Source organism: Peromyscus eremicus, chromosome 13 (assembly GCF_949786415.1).
Source record: "Peromyscus eremicus chromosome 13, PerEre_H2_v1, whole genome shotgun sequence".
NCBI lineage: Eukaryota > Metazoa > Chordata > Mammalia > Rodentia > Cricetidae > Peromyscus > Peromyscus eremicus.
The window spans coordinates 27,210,033-27,230,440 of record NC_081429.1 but is presented as its reverse complement, the minus strand read 5'-3'; the positions used below and the strand labels follow the sequence as shown (position 1 = coordinate 27,230,440).

At 36.2% G+C, this 20,408-nt stretch overlaps 1 long non-coding RNA gene across 1 annotated transcript in view; it reads left to right on the top strand.

Moving 5' to 3' along the window:
- Window positions 1-19,037, top strand: part of LOC131923361 (uncharacterized) — a 29,393-nt gene extending 10,356 nt beyond the window's left edge. The window contains exon 4 of the long non-coding RNA XR_009382584.1: window positions 18,529-19,037. This is a non-coding gene — a long non-coding RNA (uncharacterized LOC131923361). The remainder of the gene's footprint in view (window positions 1-18,528) is intronic.
- Window positions 19,038-20,408: the final 1,371 nt, after the last annotated feature.

Below are 20,408 nucleotides of genomic sequence, written 5' to 3'. Positions count from 1 at the left end.
TAAAGGACTTACAGCAGAAACTGGGTGAGGCACACGAATGAGGATGAGCTGGTCAGTCTAGATGGTCCAACTACAAAGTGTTCAGGTGCCTCCTCTCGATACCAGTCATGGCCTCACAAACAGCCTCTAGGCAGAGTTCTTATATCAGAAAAGAGATAACAATAAAACTGCAAGTAGAACTCCTCTGGCACGGCCAGCACCCAGCAAGAACATTCTTAGAACTGTGCAAGGGCTCCTACACTACCTGGCCACTTTCTACACTCTGCAGCTATCAATAACATAAATTCAGCCTTTTTACAAATCAGGAAGCACTGAACAATATTTTCGGAAATTTGATCATTTTTCTTGAAAACTCTGTTCATATACCCATATGCAATAATAACTTAATATTCTCTTTAAGACTCACCTTTGTGTTCTTTCCTTTCTGCTTTTTAGAAACAAAATGATTTTTATTAAGCAGTAAGAATCCAAAAGTATAGGGTAAAAAAAGAAGCATTTTGTAATAACATCAAACTTTTTCCTATATAATCTCTATTTTAAAAGGAAATTAAGTTTCGATCTATTTTAGGCAAATTTTATGCATTTTTTCTCTCTCTTTTTTTATTTTGCAATACAGTTCAGTTCTATATATCAGCCACGGATTCCCTTGTTCTCCCCCCTCCTGCTCCCCTCACCTTCCCCCCAGCCCACCCCCTATTCCCACCTCCTCCAGGGCAAAGCCTCCCCTGAGGACTGAGATCAACCTGGTAGACTCAGTCCAGGTAGGTCCAGTCCCCTCCTCCCAGGCTGAGCCAAGTGATCCTGCATAGGTCCCAGGTTTCAAACAGCCAACTCATGCAATGAGCACAGGACCTGGTCCCACTGCCTGGATGCCTCCCAAACAGATCAAGCCAATCAACTGTCTCACCCATTCAGAGGGCCTGATCCAGTTGGGGACCCCTCAGCCATTGGTTCATAGTTCATGTGTTTCCATTCATTTGGCTATTTGTCCCTGTGCTTTATCTAACCTTGGTCTCAACAATTCTCTCTCATATAAACCCTCCTCTTTCTCGCTAATTAGACTCCCACAGCAGACTGCTGGCAATGGTCGAGAGACAGCCCAAACTGACCTACTCTGGTTTTGGGATGGTCAAACACCCTAATTGTCGTGCTAGAAACCCCATCCAACGACTGAGGGATCTGGATGCAGAGATCCATGGCTAGGCCCTGGGTGGAGCTCTGGGAGTCCAATTAGCGAGAAATTTTATGCATTTTAACTTAATTAATATAATTCTATTTTCTCTATTAATATATTTTAAGGTCCGTCATTTTAAGAGTATACCAGACACTCTAAATCCTTTCTGACTTCATGGTGACTGTAAGATGAATCATGAACAGAAAGGAACAAAGATTCCCCTCCCTTGTGACTCCAGAGAACTAAGTTCCCATGCCCATCACTGTGTGCAGCCAGTTACACACATGCAAGGCCAGCGTCCTCTATGAGTCCAGCTTAGCCTTCTAGTCTACAATCACATTCATATAAGCAAGCAGGAGTTTAATCCATCTCAGGTTCGATTTCAAGGGGATGACCTGTTGGCTGTTTTGTTACATCGTCTATGAAACTAGTAAAACGGCTATGACTAAAAAGAAAGATGCAGTTAAAATAATTTAGCTGCTTCTTTTCAACCTGTTATGCAACATGATAGTTCTAAACAAAGATTTTGAATTGATTCAATGTTATCCATAGGAAACCTTGCATATCACAGAATATGGAGATTAAAACTACTCCAAGAAATCAAAAACTAAATTTCAATTTTACACATTACTACTACTCTTCCATAAAATGATACAGCCCCATCCCTGTTCATTCTTGTGCTATGTGTACTGGTTTTAACTGTGATTTCTTTCACTGACTTATTGTAATCACTTATTGTAATTATATCTACCATCATTGCAATCACTGTTTTCCATGAAGGGATGATCTCACTGACATACGAAGTTCCTTATTTTTCAGCATGAATATTATTGATGAATTTGTATATTATTGCAATGGTTATTTTCATATACAAAGTTTCTCTCGAATACATAATATATTTCCCAAAGAATCAGTCTGTAGCTCTCTATTTACACTTCCTTCCTTAGTGATCTCATTTTTGTCTCAGGCTTTTAATGCCAAATACATGCCAATAATGCCCAAATTTAGATTAGCAGCCAAATGGCTCTCCTGCAAGTGCCACGCTTTCATATCCAACTACCTACTCAAATCTCTATTTAGTTATCTAAAAAAATCTCAACCAAGTGTGTTTCAGAGCCCTGGTTTGTCACTGTTCAGCCTACCATGTTTCCTAACTGGTCACTCAAGCACAGCCATTTCCTCCTTGTGGCCTATTTTCAACACAGTAACAAGAGTAATCCTTCTCAAATGCCAGCCAATCTGTAACACTATTTTTCTCTCTAAAATTTATAATGGGTCCTAATTTCATTCAGCCTCCTTGTAAAGGCCGACATGGCTGGCCCTAGGTGTCTCAAGTCTCACTTTTCTGATACCTCACTTTCTTTTTCACACCTCCATTCCTTCTTAAACCCCTCAGGTCCAGCTGGCTTGTAGCTCTTCTGGAATATACTAAGCACTTCCCTGCTTTAGGATTGCTGGTTGCTCCATTGCACATCTATTTCTCTTCAAATTTGTAATATAGATGATTTCCTAAATTAAGGTTTATCTTAAAATTCTATTAAAAAAATCATAATTCCTGGCACTGGCAAGATGGATCAACAGGTACAGGAGAGTGCTGTGTAAGCCTGGCAACTTGAGTTTAATCCTTGGAGTCCAGGTAGAGGTGAAAAGAAAAAACTGACTCCACAAAGTTATTCTCTGACACCCATACATGTGCCCAAATCATGCATACCCAAACATACATACATACATACACACACATATACAAACAAAATGTAAACAACATCTTTAAAGATGTAACTCCTTAATTCTATTATTCTTGATTATTATTGTTGTTCAACTCATTTTGTTCTCCACAGCACTCTAACATTTACACATTCATAATCATGCATCTACCTTATTAGAATATAAACTCCACTTTGTTCAATGATAAACACCAAGTGTCTACAAAAGCAGTTTGACTAGCAGAGGACATATTTCATTGTTTGTTGAAAGAATTCAGTGGCATTTTATACTAAAAAGCTATTCTCTAGAATAAAATACTCATGTAATGGTAGGACCAAAATACTAAATATTTTATGGTCCCTGAAAGACATAGCTTACTGCTCTCTATACTACTCATATCATGTGATGTTTTCACTAGCCATGTTAAATGTTCTTGTTTCACCATAGTCTCCCTAGAAATGGATTTGTATCCCAACTTTCAAACAAATTGCCTATGTATTCAACCAATAAGAAATAGAAATCCTTGTAAGACTGTGAGCATGTATAAACTTGGCATCAAATAGTCCAAGAGATTACTCTGTATATTCAGGAGAGAGATACTGAATAATAATATTTTGGAAAATCCTCATCTATGTCTTTGTTGAGATCACAATTTATTCAAAGGATAAAAGACACACAAAATGGATAACTATGATGACAAGTATATACAAGCTTTGCCAAAATTTCATAAAGGGTACTATTGAAATTCAGTTAACTAAACTGCAAAAAAAAATAATAAATTTGGGTGAAATTCAAGTAAGAAAAGAAGTCCTCTTTTGAATATATCAGGACTATTTTACTCACGAACTCACAGCACTGTGACGACTCCCACAAGAGGGGTTCATGGGGCCCTGTGCTTAGCAGAGGAGATATTGATAGTTGATATATGTAGTTCATGGTATGTTGCCAATACACCAATGGATGGCAGCCCTATACCCCTGTGCTTATGAGCTGTACTAATCAGACTCAACCAATGAGTGACGAGAGAGAGAGAGAGAGAGAGAGAGAGAGAGAGAGAGAGAGAGAGAGAGAGAGAGAACAAGAAATTAAGAGGGGATGTGGGAGAATAGTTTTATAAGAATTGAAGGAGGAAAGTAGAGGGTGCTTATGACCTAAAAACATTGTATATATGTGTGAAACTGACAAAATATAAAATTTAAAAATAAAATAAAAAAGAGGTCTTCCTTAATGTATTTCAGCAGGGGTATTTTATTCCCCTATTAATTTACTGACACAAAACAGAATTAACATTAACCTGTGAGTAAATCTCTCTGATTAATAGTCAATAACCAATAGTAATATGTAATAACTGTACTTTTATTCAATAGGGAAGTGACTTATATTTTAATCGAAGTTTTATATACTATATTTCAATGGTTGATACTTAAACCAAAATATATATCAAATTTGGATTAACAGTAGAACTTCCTGGGCCCAGACTTTTGTAGTTCTCCCATGACTGCAGAGCCTGCTACGAGGAAGCCACACCAGAGAGTGGAAAGTAGGGTTCATAAGTAACAGCAAGGATGACTTCAGGAGCTGTACAACACCATGAACATTTGAGGAGTTAAAAGTCAGATGCTGCAAATAGATCTTAGGGAGCCTCAGTGGCACTGATAAGAGGGAACAAAGATTTGGTTCAAGACCACAGACCACAGTTACACAGAGGGTTATAAAATATGGGATGGTGCCACACCTAATAAAAAGTGAGTTTGAGATTTACAAAAGAAAATTCCAATTTCTAGCAAGCCATGACCAGACTACTTTAAAGTGTTTTTCCTTAAAGAAAACAGAGCATTTCAAAGCAATGACTTCCTACCTATCATTCAACTCCATCCACTTCTAAATGTTAGTAACAAGTAACTAAAAGGGGGAGCTAGAAGTATACTTTCCTAGTTGCTCATCTCTAAAACTCATTTTAAATTGTAAGATATGAGTGGTTTTAACCTGTGTTGATTGACAATTATGAGATGTTTCACTTCTTCAATCGTTTCCTTCCTATATTTACTCTGTACTTGATGTTTAATAAGTAGCCAGTTCATGCTACCTTCATTTATACAACAATTTAATTCTATCTTTAATGAAATTGGTCAATAATACAGTCATTAAAACTGATTCCAAAAATCTCCAAGAAACCTTTGAGGACAACTTAGCCAAAATGTTCACACGTATCTGAGTTAGATTACACTCTTTTCTGATACTAGTCTCTTTCAAAAAGCATAATTTCATCTTATTTTCATTGATTACAGCATTTCACTCCAAAGTTCCACACCACTAGAAAACTACTGAAAAATAGAAAATTGTTATGTAATCTCTGAGCAGCCTAGACAAAGTATAAGGCAAGGACTTAGGAAATTTCATATCTAGATTCTAACTAATATAAAGAAAAGATGAAGTTCAGCAAGTCACACTCATCAAACTTACAGTAACATGACTCACAACAAGAAAATCGCTCAATAAAATATGCTGAATGGAAAATGATTCAGTGAAAATATTATTCAGAACAAGCAATTACTAAGTGAAGGTATTACCCACAGCAGACAATTACTCAGTGCAAATATTACAGGGAGCAGGCAAATATTCAATCAAACACTTGACAAGGAGAGCAATTATTCAATAAACAATCATATAATTGTACCCAATGGGGCGTGCTTGCCATAAGGCATACAAATCATTTACAGACACCAGGATGGTGCTCTGGCTATGGAAAATGTGGATAATTTATGGTACCCATTTGTCAATTTTAAGATAATTTCATTTCAGTTTTACTTTCAAGTAAACAACATTAAAATACAGATGCAAGCATACTAAACATCAATTTCTTAAATGATACACTTTCAGGTTTTTGTCTTCCTCTCTCGTATTATTCACCCCCTTTTATTTCTTTTTTCTTATTTACTCCTCTGGGTGTTTTTTCCCTCCATCTCACTAATTTCTTCTCTCCCATGGTTTATAAGGGCAAAGCTGAATATTAAAAAGCCATGCTTATTATTAAATCTTCTTCTGTAAATCATCTGTGAATATATTTGTAAAGAGAAAACATTACCAGCAGTGTTTATCACATGATGATAGGTTATGGGTATAATCTGTAACATTACATCCCATCACAATATAACCATGCCTTCAAAAAGTTTGTATGTTAAATGGAGACAACAAATAAGTGAATAAATGCTTATTCCAATGAGCAATACTTAACTGGCTTCACATTCCTTGCCAGTCACTTGCTAAGAAGTACATCTAACAATTCCTGTTGTCAATGGACTAGTGGAAAAGACTAACTGACAAACAAAAAGTACAATCATAACATGGGAATGGCCAATCAAGAACACCATAGGGGAGACGGGGAAAAAAGCTATAACTCCCTTGACTTACTGGGGCCTGAGCTAAGCCTGGGAGATGCATGATACACAGATGTGTCCTAGGAGACAATACAGGATGAAAAGAGACATGAATGCCTAAGCCCCATGATGAGTAAGGGAACTGCATACAGCTTAGAGTTTTAGCAAGTAACAGATATGGACACACTGAGAAAGGAGGAGAACACATACACACACACATATGAAGGTAAAACAACAATCTCCTTTACTTGTATGTAAAGGTACATAAGACACATGGTTTTCTTTTGGTTTTATTTCCAATTTTGGAAGGAGATTAAATGGAAATGATTCTTCTTATCCATATCCCACAAAGAATATCCCACTGAACAATGGTGCACATTCAAAAAGGAAAGTCCTTGGTTCAACACACAGAGAGGAAATTTTAAGGAATGGTGAACAGCTCTGAACACACAGGGGAAGGATATGGAAACTAAAACCAGAGGAGCACAGGGAACTGAGGAGAATGGAATGCTGGGTAACATGCTACAAGACATTCTTTGGAATGAATTAGGGATGCATATGCCTCCAAAAATATTGTGGCATTCTAGGAACCATTATACCTTCTGGGTGTCTGAAAGAATACCTAGTATCAAATCTGCTTCACGATTCAAAGTTTGAAGAGGGCTCCAGTAGACACCAGGTGTTTTTGCCATCAAGTATTCATTTACCTTTCTATTGGTAGCTATTGCCCCAGATTCCTATGGGGAATCAGCTCTCCCTCTTCATGAGACACCCCCATGTGATCTCAGAGCACTGATTCCTAGTCCCAATACCAGGGGCTTATGATAATGGGTTCTACTCTTCCTAGGCTTCAACAATTCCCCCGTGACAGGAAGCACACAATCCTCCTGTAAATCGGAGAGAGCTCTTTCCTGGAACTTCGAAGAAAGGACGTTTTCACTCGTGTACTGCATTGGGTGGATGAAAGATTGAGTCTATAAGTGCTGAATACCTTCCTCCAGAGGGTGACTAGACTAAGTAGAGATATACAGCCTTCTCCCATGTCACTTCAGAGCACATGAATATATAGTAGAGCTTAACGCTCTGAGCAAGCCACTAAGACATTATATGTTTATCCCTTGAGATTTGTAGACCAAAACAATGTGTTAGTCTTACACCTTTTCATACTTAAAAAAAAATCTTGTCACAAAAGCTAAAATTTTAAAATAGCTTGTTGTTTCTATTACAAATTAATTTATATAATTAAAGTAAATAAACCATCTATTAATAACAGTAGCTAATTATCTATGAAAAACTTGTAAAATTGTGAGCCTACCTTGCTTAACACTTGTAAAAACATATTAACATAGATTCTACATATTTATGTCTGTGGAACTAAACTATTTTCAGGGTTCTACAAATCACAAGTATCATCAGTATAAATTCAAGCTTTCTGAATCTATATGTGAAGTGTTCACATATGTAACAACCCAAAATTACTCAGCAAAGAAGGAACCAGAAAAAAATTCATATGGTGAAGGAATTAACCAATAACAAAACAAAGATGGCACTGGGGTTGGAATTAACTAACAGACTGAGGGGTTCTATTTTTATTGAATTGTTTGAATGAAAAATCACAAACAATTTGGGAGCAAATTTTTAAATAGTCTCAGCAGATATAAAAAGGAGCCAGTGTTCGTGGATCATGTGCTGTGCCTCTCTGCCATAGACCAGTCTTGTTCTAGATCACTCTACTGCATCAGCTCAAATCTTAAAGACCAAAAAGAAGGGAATACTAACTGAGCATGAAATGGATGTGAAATGTGTGTGCTCTTACTATTCCATACTTAACCTATGTACACAAAACTAAGGCTTCTAAATTTATAATGCAAAATGTCTTTCAGAAATGGAATCAGAAAATTTGACTGAAACAAATATTTATTCCATGTGAAATCTCAAAAACAAACAACAACAAAAAACCCATAATTCTATCAAAGGACTATAAACCTAGCAGTTAATATTTAGCAAATACTAGACTGGCCGTATGGCAGCATAGCTGCTTTGAACACTCCATAGATGCTATAAGGAAGCTATACCGTACCATAGATGCTGGATACCAAAACACAACTGGGACTCCAGAATGCACAATTCCAGATAGAATTGCTTTAAATAGCTTATGCCAAAGTTTTTGCCATTACAAAACACAGTGAACGCTAGCAACATTTTTATCCAAGCCAGAAGTGAGAAAACATTTCCTCTAGAGGTCCGTCGAAGGCCTATGATTGGTTCAGATACAATCCTTCATTTACATAAAGGGGTGTTTCACAATTGATACAAACATCCTTGCTATACAACCCTTTCTAGATATTCAAGCAAGCTGTTCAGCTTTATAAATAGCTGATTTATAAAGAATGTTAATACCTAGGTGTGTGTGTGTGTGTGTGTGTGTGTGTGTGTGTGTGTGTGTGTGTGTCAGGGCTTGAGAGATGGCTCAATAGTAAAGAAAACTTACTGCTCTTGCAGAAGACCCAAGTTTGGTTCCAAGCATCTACATGGTGATGCACAACTACCTCTAACTCCATTTCTAGAGGATCAAATGACTCTTCTAAGTTCCACTGGCTCCTAAATGCTCATGGTACACATACAAACACACACACACACACAGATAGATAGATAGATAGATAGATAGATAGATAGATAGATAGATAGATAGATAGATATCTCCAGGCATACAGACATACACATAAAATACAATAAACATTTTAAAGACCTTGGTATAGCATTTAACATAATCATCCATGTCTATTTCTTTATTTAAATACCTTTTCTAAGATTCTGAAAATTCAGAGTGCCAGAGTGCTTTAACTCAGTTTGTATAACGAATGGAATGAGAGCTGGAAAGGCACTGTCTATTTTAAGGCTCATAATAACTTAGTTGGCATTATGTCTTATAAATTGAGGGCCTAATTATTCATTCTCTTATTTATTTTAATTACCTGATTAGGAGAATGATGTGGACTCATTAATTACTCAAATCAAAAGGGTAGATTGTAATTGTCATCCAGCACAAAGAAGTTCCATTTTCCCTCTTAGTCAGATTAGGCTCCATTTAATGTGTCTTCTCTCTTAAGGGAGAAGATACATTGTTCTTTCTCTCTATAGCACATTCCCTAATAATGATTCTCAATACCTATTCCAATAAGGTCTGTGCAGTCATATTGACAATGTGAAATTATACGAATGCATTAAAATGTTCTTAACTCCATTCCCATCATGGGAGTCAAGGAGAAGAAAAACAGAGCTGTTCAGGACATTGCTCATGCAATTTTATAGCTCTAAATCACCTAATCCAGAAGTCTATCATAATCATATTTTAATTACCTTTATTTGAATACACACACATTGGACTTATTTATTTTTTTCTTTTATGCTTATGGATGTTTTGCCTGTATGCATGTCTATGTACCACATGCATGCCTGGTACCCATGGGAGCCCCGAAAAGGGTGTTAAATCCCCTAAAACCCAAGTGACAGACAATTGTTAGCCACCATATGGGGGCTAGGAATCAAATCTGTGTCCTCTGGAAGAACAACAAGCACTCTTAACCACTAAGTCATCATGTACTTTAGATTAATTGTTTTCTTTTTATATTAGTGATAAAATATTGAGCAGAAAACATTAATTAAAAACAGTTTTATAAATATGAATTACAAAAGTTACTTACTTTTAGAAGCTAAGGTAATGTTGTATGAAATATAATTGGTTTTTTAATTAAAAAAAAATCCAAGAGCCAGATATTGGGGTAAATGCTGAAAGATAAGAGAGACAAAGGAACATGTCACTGCCATGTTTTACCTCTAGGACTCCTCAGCCAAAAAAAGCCCTACGTAGTTCCTGTCTCCTCATGCCTTATATACCTTTCTCTGCCCAGCCATCACTTCCTTCCTAGTGCTGGGATTAAAGGTCCCAGCCATCACTTCCTTCCTAGTGCTGGGATTAAAGGTGTATGTGCTTCCCAAATACTGGGATTAAAGGTGTGAGATCTCAAGTGCTGAGATTAAAGGTGTGTGCCACCACTGCCTGGTATAGATGTTTAATCTAGTGGCTTGTTCTGTTCTCTGATCTTTAGGCAAATTTTATTAAGGTACACAATATATCACCACATTTCCCCTTTTTTCTCTATAATAATAAAAGAAGGTTATAACTTATATAAAAAAAATTATATACAATAAGTACAATACAGCCAAGAATTACATTAACAATGTCCAGTCCTGCCAGGGATGGCATATAAGATGGGTGATGTGCTGCCAGCAGAGATTGGAGAAAAGGGGACCCGAGATTGTGGACCATCAACCCTCCGTGTGTTCCCCTCAGGATCGTCTGCTTAGCATGCCTCTAGAGAGCCAAGGCAGAAATGTCTATGTGTCCCAAGGTCATCTTTATGGTGTGCACATGTCATGCCCTCCTCCATATAAATATTTCTTGTAATACTAGTCATTTTCTTCTATCTGATCTTCATGTTCTGTGTTCCTAGATCAATGGTGATTTCTGTGATGCAGGAAAGGAGTGAAGTAAATTTCACAGGAAATTATACAGAGATGATCATTCAGGCTGGGGTTATGGCAGTTATGCAGTTCATGGAAAAGAACCTGCAGCCTGGAGAAGCTTTTTAGGCTTGGATAAACTGTACCAAATGTGTGGTCAACTATAGCACATGGTATGATGTGTATCAACACATGGGACTTAAATTGGCCATGATGAATAATTCAGTTTCTGAGGATATTCCAAGGACATTGTGTAAAACTTGAGACCCTAAGGGGTGTTGGCTGAAGACTATGGATGGAGTAACATATAGATGGGATGACAAACTAAAAGTGTGGGAACCTAGAATAAGAGGAAAATAGTGGCCTCCACCAAGAAAGGGAGATGGCAACTTTAATTCAGATATTTTTTATTCCTCCTGAAGGAGTTTGGAGATAATGTGACAATTGATGGAGTGATTGCTACAAGCTTTATTGGGTTCCTAGATTGAAAAGAGCTGCTAAGAAAGGTGAGCTTCCTTTCATAGAAGCTCTATAAATTAGATTAGGTCTTCCTTGAAATTGTTGGATATAGAAGGACAGAAGTTGCTGACTTGCAGGGACAGATTTCTTGTCTGAGGTCATTGTAGCCCACCAGTCATGGGGCTCCGTGTTTGCAGAGGGCTGAGGAGGAACTTAGGTGGCTACAGGGGTCTTGAGGTTGGAGCAGACTGTGTGAGAAGGAAATGAGTGTCTGGTACATTGACCACTGTTTTTATTACCTTTTTTGTGAAATTTCATGTTGCTAGCCTTTGGGTCAAGTGCTCAAAAGATTGTATAATCATTAATAATAAAAATAGATTATGCTTGCTTTGGTGTTAAGTCTGGGATAGCTCCTGTGTTTAGTAAAAGATGATGAAGAATATATTGGTATTTTCTAAGAATAATTTTTGGAATCATGAAAACATTTTGTATTGAGTGATTTCCCCTTTTTTTCTGTTCCCCTTTTACTTATGATAATAAAAGACTGAGGTCACCAGGGCAAAAGCAGAAGTTAAAGCAAGAGAAGTTAGAGAAGTTAGAGATGCTAAGAGAAGCTAAGAGAAGTTAGAGAAGCTAAGAGAAGCTAAAAGAAGCTAAGAGAAACTAAGAGAAGCCAGGGAAGCAAAAGAAACTTAGCAACTGCAGAAGCCTGAAGTGACCTGTCAGTGTGCATGAACATTGTCTCTGAGTCATTATTGTGCCTTCCAGGTATCCCATCCTTCAGATCCCCAAAACTGCTGAGGCTGGTACCCGGCACCATTAGCATTTAAAAAATTCAGAGAAAAATACTCCATTACCTATCCTATCTTAGTGAGTCCAAAAAGTTGTACCTAATTCATTTTCTATCCTAACTTGTATTAACTACCGAAAACTATCTTTTGATGTCTTTCAAACATATACTTTACACCTCTTTAGTGAGTTTCTTTTCTGAATTTGTTAACAAGGAAAACTCTAACTATGACTATCTAATCTTCAACTCCCTCAGAGACCTGAGAAAGAAACAATATTACCTAAGTAAAGAGGAAGTGCAAACAAGTGACTTCCAAAACATGTGAGAAATGACAGAAACAGTCGGCTTCCTGGCCAGCCACCCAAGTTTCTGCACAACTATGGGGCATCCATCTTCAGCCTACAGGCCTAGCATATTAACAAACTTTTCTGTGAAGAAGGATTTTCTAAAGGACTGTCCTACTTTGTCTTGGCAAGGCTTAGCAGTCCTTTCTTTTGTGTCCTTCTTGTCCATTTGGACAGCATACTGCCAGCAGTTGAGGCAAGGGCACTTTCTTGCCCAGTGGCTAACTTTTGCCCCAAAGAAAGTAAACTCCATAAGGAGTTTCTTCTATGCCCATCTTTTTCTCTGAAGTAGATTGGTGCTGCCAGGAAAAGACATGTCTTATAATCATAAAAAAAGAATCTATGTTATAAAAAACATCTTAAATGACATATTCTGTAGATCTCTGAAGTGTTTGAAGATGACCTGTTTATCTAAAATATATCTTTTTTTCAAATCGAACCTTTATCCATTTTGATAATATCCATAGCTTTTCTTCCCCCATGGAAACAAAAGCAAAATCTCATCCCCAATGTAACAAATATCCTGGTTTATAGTCTAAGCGCATCTTTAAAGTGTATAGGCTGATTTAATTCTGTAATTTTTTTTCTATTATCCAATGTCTCTCCACAGCTGTTGTTCCTTTCTCATTAGCATTGAGAAAATTCAAAGTTAATAGAGCATTATGTAATCTATTTCTGGAGGGTTTGTTACCCCTTTCTGTTTATTTAGCATATCCTTTAGAGTTTGATTTGATCTTTCTATGATTACTTGGCCTATAGGATTGTGTGGTATACCTGTAATATGCTTTATATGTTAATAAGCAAAAAACTGTTTCATTTTACCAGAGACATATACTGGAGCATTATCAGTTTTAATTTGTACAGGTATACCCATGATGGCCAATGTGTGATTACAGAATCAACCTTTTCAGAACTCAGAGCAGTTGCCCATTGAAATCCTGAATAGGTTTCAATGGTGTGGTGTACATATGTTAATTTTCCAAATTCTACAAAATGAAACACATCTATCTGCCAGATTTCATTCCTCTGAGTAGCCTTTGGGTTACATCCTGCTAGCAGTGGAGTTTGATTATATAAAGAATAAGTAGGACATTTCCCTATAATTTTCTTGGCTTGTTGCCAGGTTATAGAAAAATCCTTTTTTAAATGCTTACTATTAACCTGATGCTTTTTATGAAATTCTGAGGCCTCTGACACATTTCCTATCAATAATTGATCAATCTTGTCATTACCTTGTGCTAGAGGGCCTGGCAGACCCATATGGGATCAGATGTGAGTTATTTACAGGGGATGGTTCCTATTACTGATTATTCCTTTAACTGAATGAATAACAAAGTTAATTCTGACTCATCAGGGATGAATTCAGCAGTTTCAGTATGTAAGATCACTCTTTCTACATACTAAAAGTTAGTAACTATGTTGAGAGTTTCCAAAAAATACATTAATACCATCAGAATGGCATATATTGCCAATTGGGGGGCAAATTATAAGGACTTTGAACCACTTTACTTAAATTTTATGATTTGTAACCTGCCTTTCCTTTTTTGGCTTGCATCGGTATAAAATGTAGGGGCTCCAGATATTCATGTTTCCCATACAATGCAAGACAGAATCAAGTTAGTTCTCTTTATAAGTTGAATTCTATCACTTTGGGAATATTTGCTGTTCATCTCTCCAAAAAAATTACTGCAAGCTCTTTGCCAAGGTTCACTTTCTGCCTATAACTTGTCAATTTCATCATTAGTTGATGGTACTACAATTTCTGCTGGGTCTATTCCTACTAATTGACAAAGTCTCAATTTTTCTTTTAAAATCAACTCAGAGATCTTTTCCACATAGTTTTATGTTTTACTCTGTTTATTTGGTAGAAATATCCATTCCAATATAATATCTTCCCTTTTGCATTAAAATTCCTGTAGGAAATGCTTAGAGATTAAAATAACCAAAATGCAATCAAGCTTTGGATCCAAATGATATACATGTGCATCCTGTTTTGTCTTTTCCCCTGAAGCCAATTCTCTCTCAGCTTCAGCTGGTAATTCTTTTGGACTATTTAAGTTCTTGTCACCTTCTAGGGTTTTGAACAAATTACTCAGTTCACCATTTTTACCTCAATAGTGGTCCATAGATGGGAAATGTCTCCTAGTAATCTTTAAAAGTCATTAAGAGCCTGTCATCGATCTCTCTTAATTTGCACCTTTTGGGGTCTAATTTTTTGTAGCCCTATTTTATATCTTAAATAATTAATAGAATCTCCTCTTTGTATCTTTTCAAGAGCAGTTTGTAATCCCCAATGAGGCAAAATTTTCTTTACTACTTCAAATATTCTTTCTAAGGTATCTGTATTTGAATCAACTAGCAAAATACCATCAATTTAATGATAAATATGGATTTAGGAAATTATTTACATATTACTTACAATGGCTGTTGTATAAAATATTGGCACAGGGTTGGGCTATTTAACATTCCTTGTGGTTGAACCTTCCATTGATATCTCTTAACAGCATGAGAATTATTATAAGTAGGCACTGTGAGGGCAAAGTTTTCTGTCTTTTACTTGTAAGGGTATAAACAAGAAACAATCTTTTAAATTGATAACTATAAGAGGCCATCCCTTAGGTAATAAAGTAGGCAAATGAATTCCAGATTATAGAGAGCCTATTGGCTGAATTACCTTGTTAACAGCTCTTAGATCTGTTACCATTCTCCACTTACCAAATTTCTTTTTAATAACAAATACAGGAGAATTCCAAGGGCTGGTTGATTCTTCAATATACTGAGCATTTAACTGTTCTTATACCAGCTGTTCTAAGGCCTGTAGTTTCTCTGTTGTTAAAGGTCATTGCTGAACCCATACAGGCTTGTCTGTTAACCATTTTAAAGGTAGGGCTGTTGGTGACTTTGAAAGATCGGCAGCTGTTTTGTCCTGTTCATGTATAATCTGGATGGTCAGTGACTGTTCTTTATAATACCTTCTAATATTTTTTCCCAGAAACATATGTTAGTTTATGGTTTGTTTCTAAGATTGGAGGAACATTAATCTGGGTATTCCATTGTTATAAAAAATGTAATGTTCCTATAAATCCACAGCTATATTAGCCACATATGACTTTAATTTTCCTCTCTGTCCCTCTGGGCCTATACATTCAACCCATCCCATACTCTGTTTTACTTGGGATAATGTTCCAATCCCTAACAGCTGAATATTTACCTCCTGAAGAGGCCAATTTGGATGCCAAGATTCTGGTGCAGTTATTGTTACATGCATACCTGTGTCTACAAGACCTTCAACGAGAACATCATTTATTCATATTTTTAATTTTGGTCTTTGTTCATTTATAGACGTTTGCCAAAAAATTCACTTTATGGTTTCTCCCTAATTTTTTGTTCTCTCTTCTAAGGTAAGGTAACTAAGATAAACAGGTGTTCATTAATGGGATGAACAAATAAAAGTTGTCATGTCAAATAAAAGTAATCATGACCCTTGGCCTGCAGATATGGTATTTATTATACATGAAGATCTGAGGAAGACTGAGACTCCTAAAGGAGAAAATGGACCAGAGCAAAAGGCATGAAGTTAGTCAAACAGAAAGAATCCTTCTAGGGGTGAAACTCACGTGGAAATAAGATGTCTATAGAGACAGGATTCTAAGGCAATGTCTATCTGTCTCAGCCACATGCACACAACAGAAAAGATTAGAATGATGTGATAATAACATCATATCTTGAAATGAAATTTAAGTAAACACAAAGAAAAAAAGACAGTAGATTATTGGGCATAAAACCTAAGGATTAGGTAATTCCAAGTCCTCACTTGAAATGCCAAATCCCTGGAATGGAGCCATTTAAAAATGAGAATTCAGAGGCCAAGTAGCTCAGTTGGTGAAGTGCCTGCCTATCATGCACAAAGACCCTGAGTTTGATCTACAGAATCCAATAAACTGGAGATGATGGTGCATTCCTGTAAATCTAGCACTCAGGAGATGAAGACAGGAGAATCAGGAATTCAAAGTCATCCTCAGATACACAGTGAGTGTAAGGCCAGGCCTGGGATATATGAGACTCCGTTCAGAAAAAGGGAAAGAAAAAGATGAAGATTAGATAAGTTACATGGAATGATTCCACTAAAACCCTAGGACTTACAGAGAAAGAAAGGGAACTGTAGGGTTTTCAGTAGCTTTTTATTTCAGTGACTTGACTCATCTTAATTTCATATCCTAAGTTCATTTAGTCTTATGCATCTTTTCAGATACTACAATGTTTTTTAAAACTTTCACTGTGTTTGCTAAATGTCTAACACTGCTTGTTTATTTTTTCAATAGTTGCCTTTTTATGATTTCTTGCTCACCAGTTATCCATGCAATACTCAGCTACTGATGCCTTCATGAATATTGTGGTTTCTCTCTTCAGATTTTAGTTAATGGTAATACATTAGTAACTATTATGTACCCTGGAGTGCTTTTGTAAATTATTAAACATTAACTTTTTGCTTTCTATTTTACATTTTCATCTAAAATTCATATCCATGCAATGATATCAGTTTTACAATTTAGCAATATTTTGTGGATTTTTTTTTTACTATGTTCAATTTATATTCAGGAATCATTCCTCAGTTTGAAAATACCAATATCTAGCCAGGTATGGTGGCACAGGCCTATAATTTCAGTATATGGAAGGTAGAAGTAGGAAGATCAGGAGTACATGGTTAACCTCAGCAACTTAGCAAGTTTAAGCCAAACATGTGCTACATGAGGCCCTACCTCAAAAAAATTAACATTTGTAATAATAAAGTGGAATTTTCAGGATATTTTCCTAAAAGGATAAAAGACTTTAAATGCTATGTTACATAAGAATGCAAATCAGAGCTGGAAAGATAGCTCAAGGTTTAAGAGCACTGGATGCTCTTCCAGAAGACCCAAATCAATTCCTAGCAACCACATGATAGCTAAAAAAATGTATATAACTCTATTTCTAGGGAATCCAACACCATCTTCTAGCCTCCACAGGTACCAGGCATACATGTAGTACACAGACATACATGCAGGCAAACAACCCATATGCATAAAAAAAAATTTTTGAAAAGATGCAAATCAGATTTTTTGTGAGTTTTTTGTTCTGTTTGATTTGGTTTGGTCTTTCTGTTTTAGAGAGTGAAGAATATGAAGTTGGGTTATGGGGTATCTGTGAGAAATTGAGGGAGAAGAAAGACTATGATAAAAAAAACATATTGTATAAAATTCTCAGAGTAAACCCTGTTTTAAATAATATAATACAAAATGATGTTTTCATGCCTAAAACCTTAAAATTTTTATAATCAGAGCCATCAATGTAACTTTCATTCTATTATTTAATATATTATCAGTGCTACCAATATTTCTAAAAAAAAAAAAAAAAGGAAGAGGAGAAGATAGAGAATTCCATGTCAAAGTAAACATGTGAACATATGATTATAGGTTGAAAGGTTACAAAACACATGATTTAAAACACAACCCTTGGGCTAGAGAAATGGCACAACAGTTAGGAGTGTGTATCACTCTTACAGAAAACCCACCTGGTTCCTAAAACCCATGTTACAGCTCAAAACCACCTAAAACTCCAGCTCCAGGGGATCCAATGCCCTCTTCTGGCCTCCACAGGCAACTACAATTACATGCATATACCCATACAGAAACACACATGCACACATACATACATACATACATACATACATAATTAAACATAAAATAATTAAAACGCATAGATAATTAAAAATAAAATGATTCTTTTAGAGTTAAAATGAGGCACCATATGCTTTTCCTTGCTTACTTTGACATGTCCTTGTTCAGCTCACATTTAGGCAGTCATGTTGGTGAGACTACTAGTGTAGCTTCTGATATGACTAGGAGACACAGCTTCACAGCAAATGCCCAGCTCCTCCATCTCTTACAATCATTCTGCCCCTCTTCTCAGTGTTCCCTGAGCCTTAGGTGTGGGAATGTTTTGAATTTGAAGGAGAGAGAGAGGAGTAGCATATGCAAGGGTTTGGAAAGAGGAAATGGAATAGAGTAATGTAATTCTATTATAACCTCAAAAATAAAATTAAAAAAATAAAATGAAATAAAGTCCATCTGTTGTTTCTACCAGTTCAAGAATCATAAATCTACTCTAATTTTTCAGATCTTTCTTCAAACCACCAGTGTCTTATAATCAGAAAGGCTACACAGTGCTCAACAATGAAACCACACAAAGAAGAATCGTTGAGATTGAAGCAGCAGAGCCACAATAAACAAGTTGCTGGAGAAATTAGCCTTTGGTTCTAACATCTGTTCTATTACCCAGGAGATACTAAGCCTTGAATATCACAATATAAGAAAAAAGTATAATTGATTGTACTGAATCAATAGCTCGTATGAAGAGACAGCTTTCAGTAACAATAAAAGATCATCTCCAGATCTTCTCTTTTTCTTAAGAAAAAGCATATACATATGCTTCAATCCACAGTGGTGTGTGCCCTGATAAACACACTGCAAATTAGAAATAGCGCAAGTTGAAATGGGATTTAATATAACCTTACCAAAGATGAAGTCTTAATTTGAACTATCTTCAATGTGCCCAGAACACTAATGTTAACCTACAGTACGACAAAATTACCTAACACAAAGGCCATTTTACAATAAAATATTGAATATCCCATGCAATTTATTGAACATTATATTGAAAGTATGAAAAAGAATAGCTGCATGTGTATGCCTCATGTCAAAAATCAGTCACTTAAAGATAAATCACTTCACGACTTAAGCATTATAGTGGGTACCTTGGAAGATAGAAATGTAAGCATGAGAAGATTTACTCACAAGCAGAAATAAGAAGCCCATTTATATATTGAGTGTGGCCAGAGAGTGTACTGGTGAAAACATATTCAGAAAAGCAGTTTTTAAATGCCCTCCTAAAACTTGGTGCTTACAACTAGTGGGATAAAATCATGAAAAGTCTTTTTTATTAATTTAGGTTTGCTTGTTCTTACTCATGACTTTATTTCAGATATAGATAATCTGGGATTCTGCAAAGCTGAAACAGACCCAGCTATGCTAGTTCCCTGCCAAAGATAAAATACAGATAATGGTGAAAGGGTTGTAAAACACAAAATAACCTAAGAGTGTTGTGGGATATTTGTACAATGTGTGAAGATGTGTTGCTGTGGTTGATGTAATAAAAAGCTCAACAGCCAATAGCTAGGCAGGAGAGTAGAGGTGGGACTTCTGGACAAAGAGAGAACTCCAGGAAGAAGAGATGAAGTTGCCAGCCAGATATAAAGGAAGCAGGATGGGCAATATGGAGATGAGGTAATGAGCCTCATGGAAGAATGTAGATTTAAAAATAAGGGTTAATTTAAGTTATGAGAACTAGTTAGGAATAAACCTAAGCTACACCTGAGCTTCCATAATTAATATTAAGTCTCCATGTCATTATTTGTGAGCTGGCAGCTCAAAGAAAAATTCAATTACATAAGAGAAATCCTATAAACCTTATATTGAGAGGAAAAGAAAATAGTTACATTTCTAAAATCAACCATACTTTATATATTCCATCCACATTTAGACTTCCTGATACATACAAAACCCTTAGCTACTAAACCATGTCAAGCCAAGATGGGATCAAACCAGAAATGAGCTTCAACCTCCACGTAAACCCAGAGCATAGGATGAGATAGTCATAGCTAAGGTTATCTGTGCTGAAGAAATGTTTTCTTTCACTTTTGCCTTGAAAGAACGTAATCCAGCAAGTTCTTTGCATACCTCAGCTGCCAGATCCTTTCTCTGACATCAGCTGATCCTGTCCCTATTCATATAAATGATGGATACAGAGGGCCTTGGTTGAACATTTCTCAAAAATCCGTCTACACATAGCATACCTTATGCTAAAAAAATCCCCATGCTGTTCAATTCTAAACTCTCACTTTACACCATTATACAAAACTTGTCTCCCAGTTCCCATTACTTTCTGCTCATTTGTTCTATCATCATGAAATTTCTAGCCTGTTGTATGTGTCAATGATT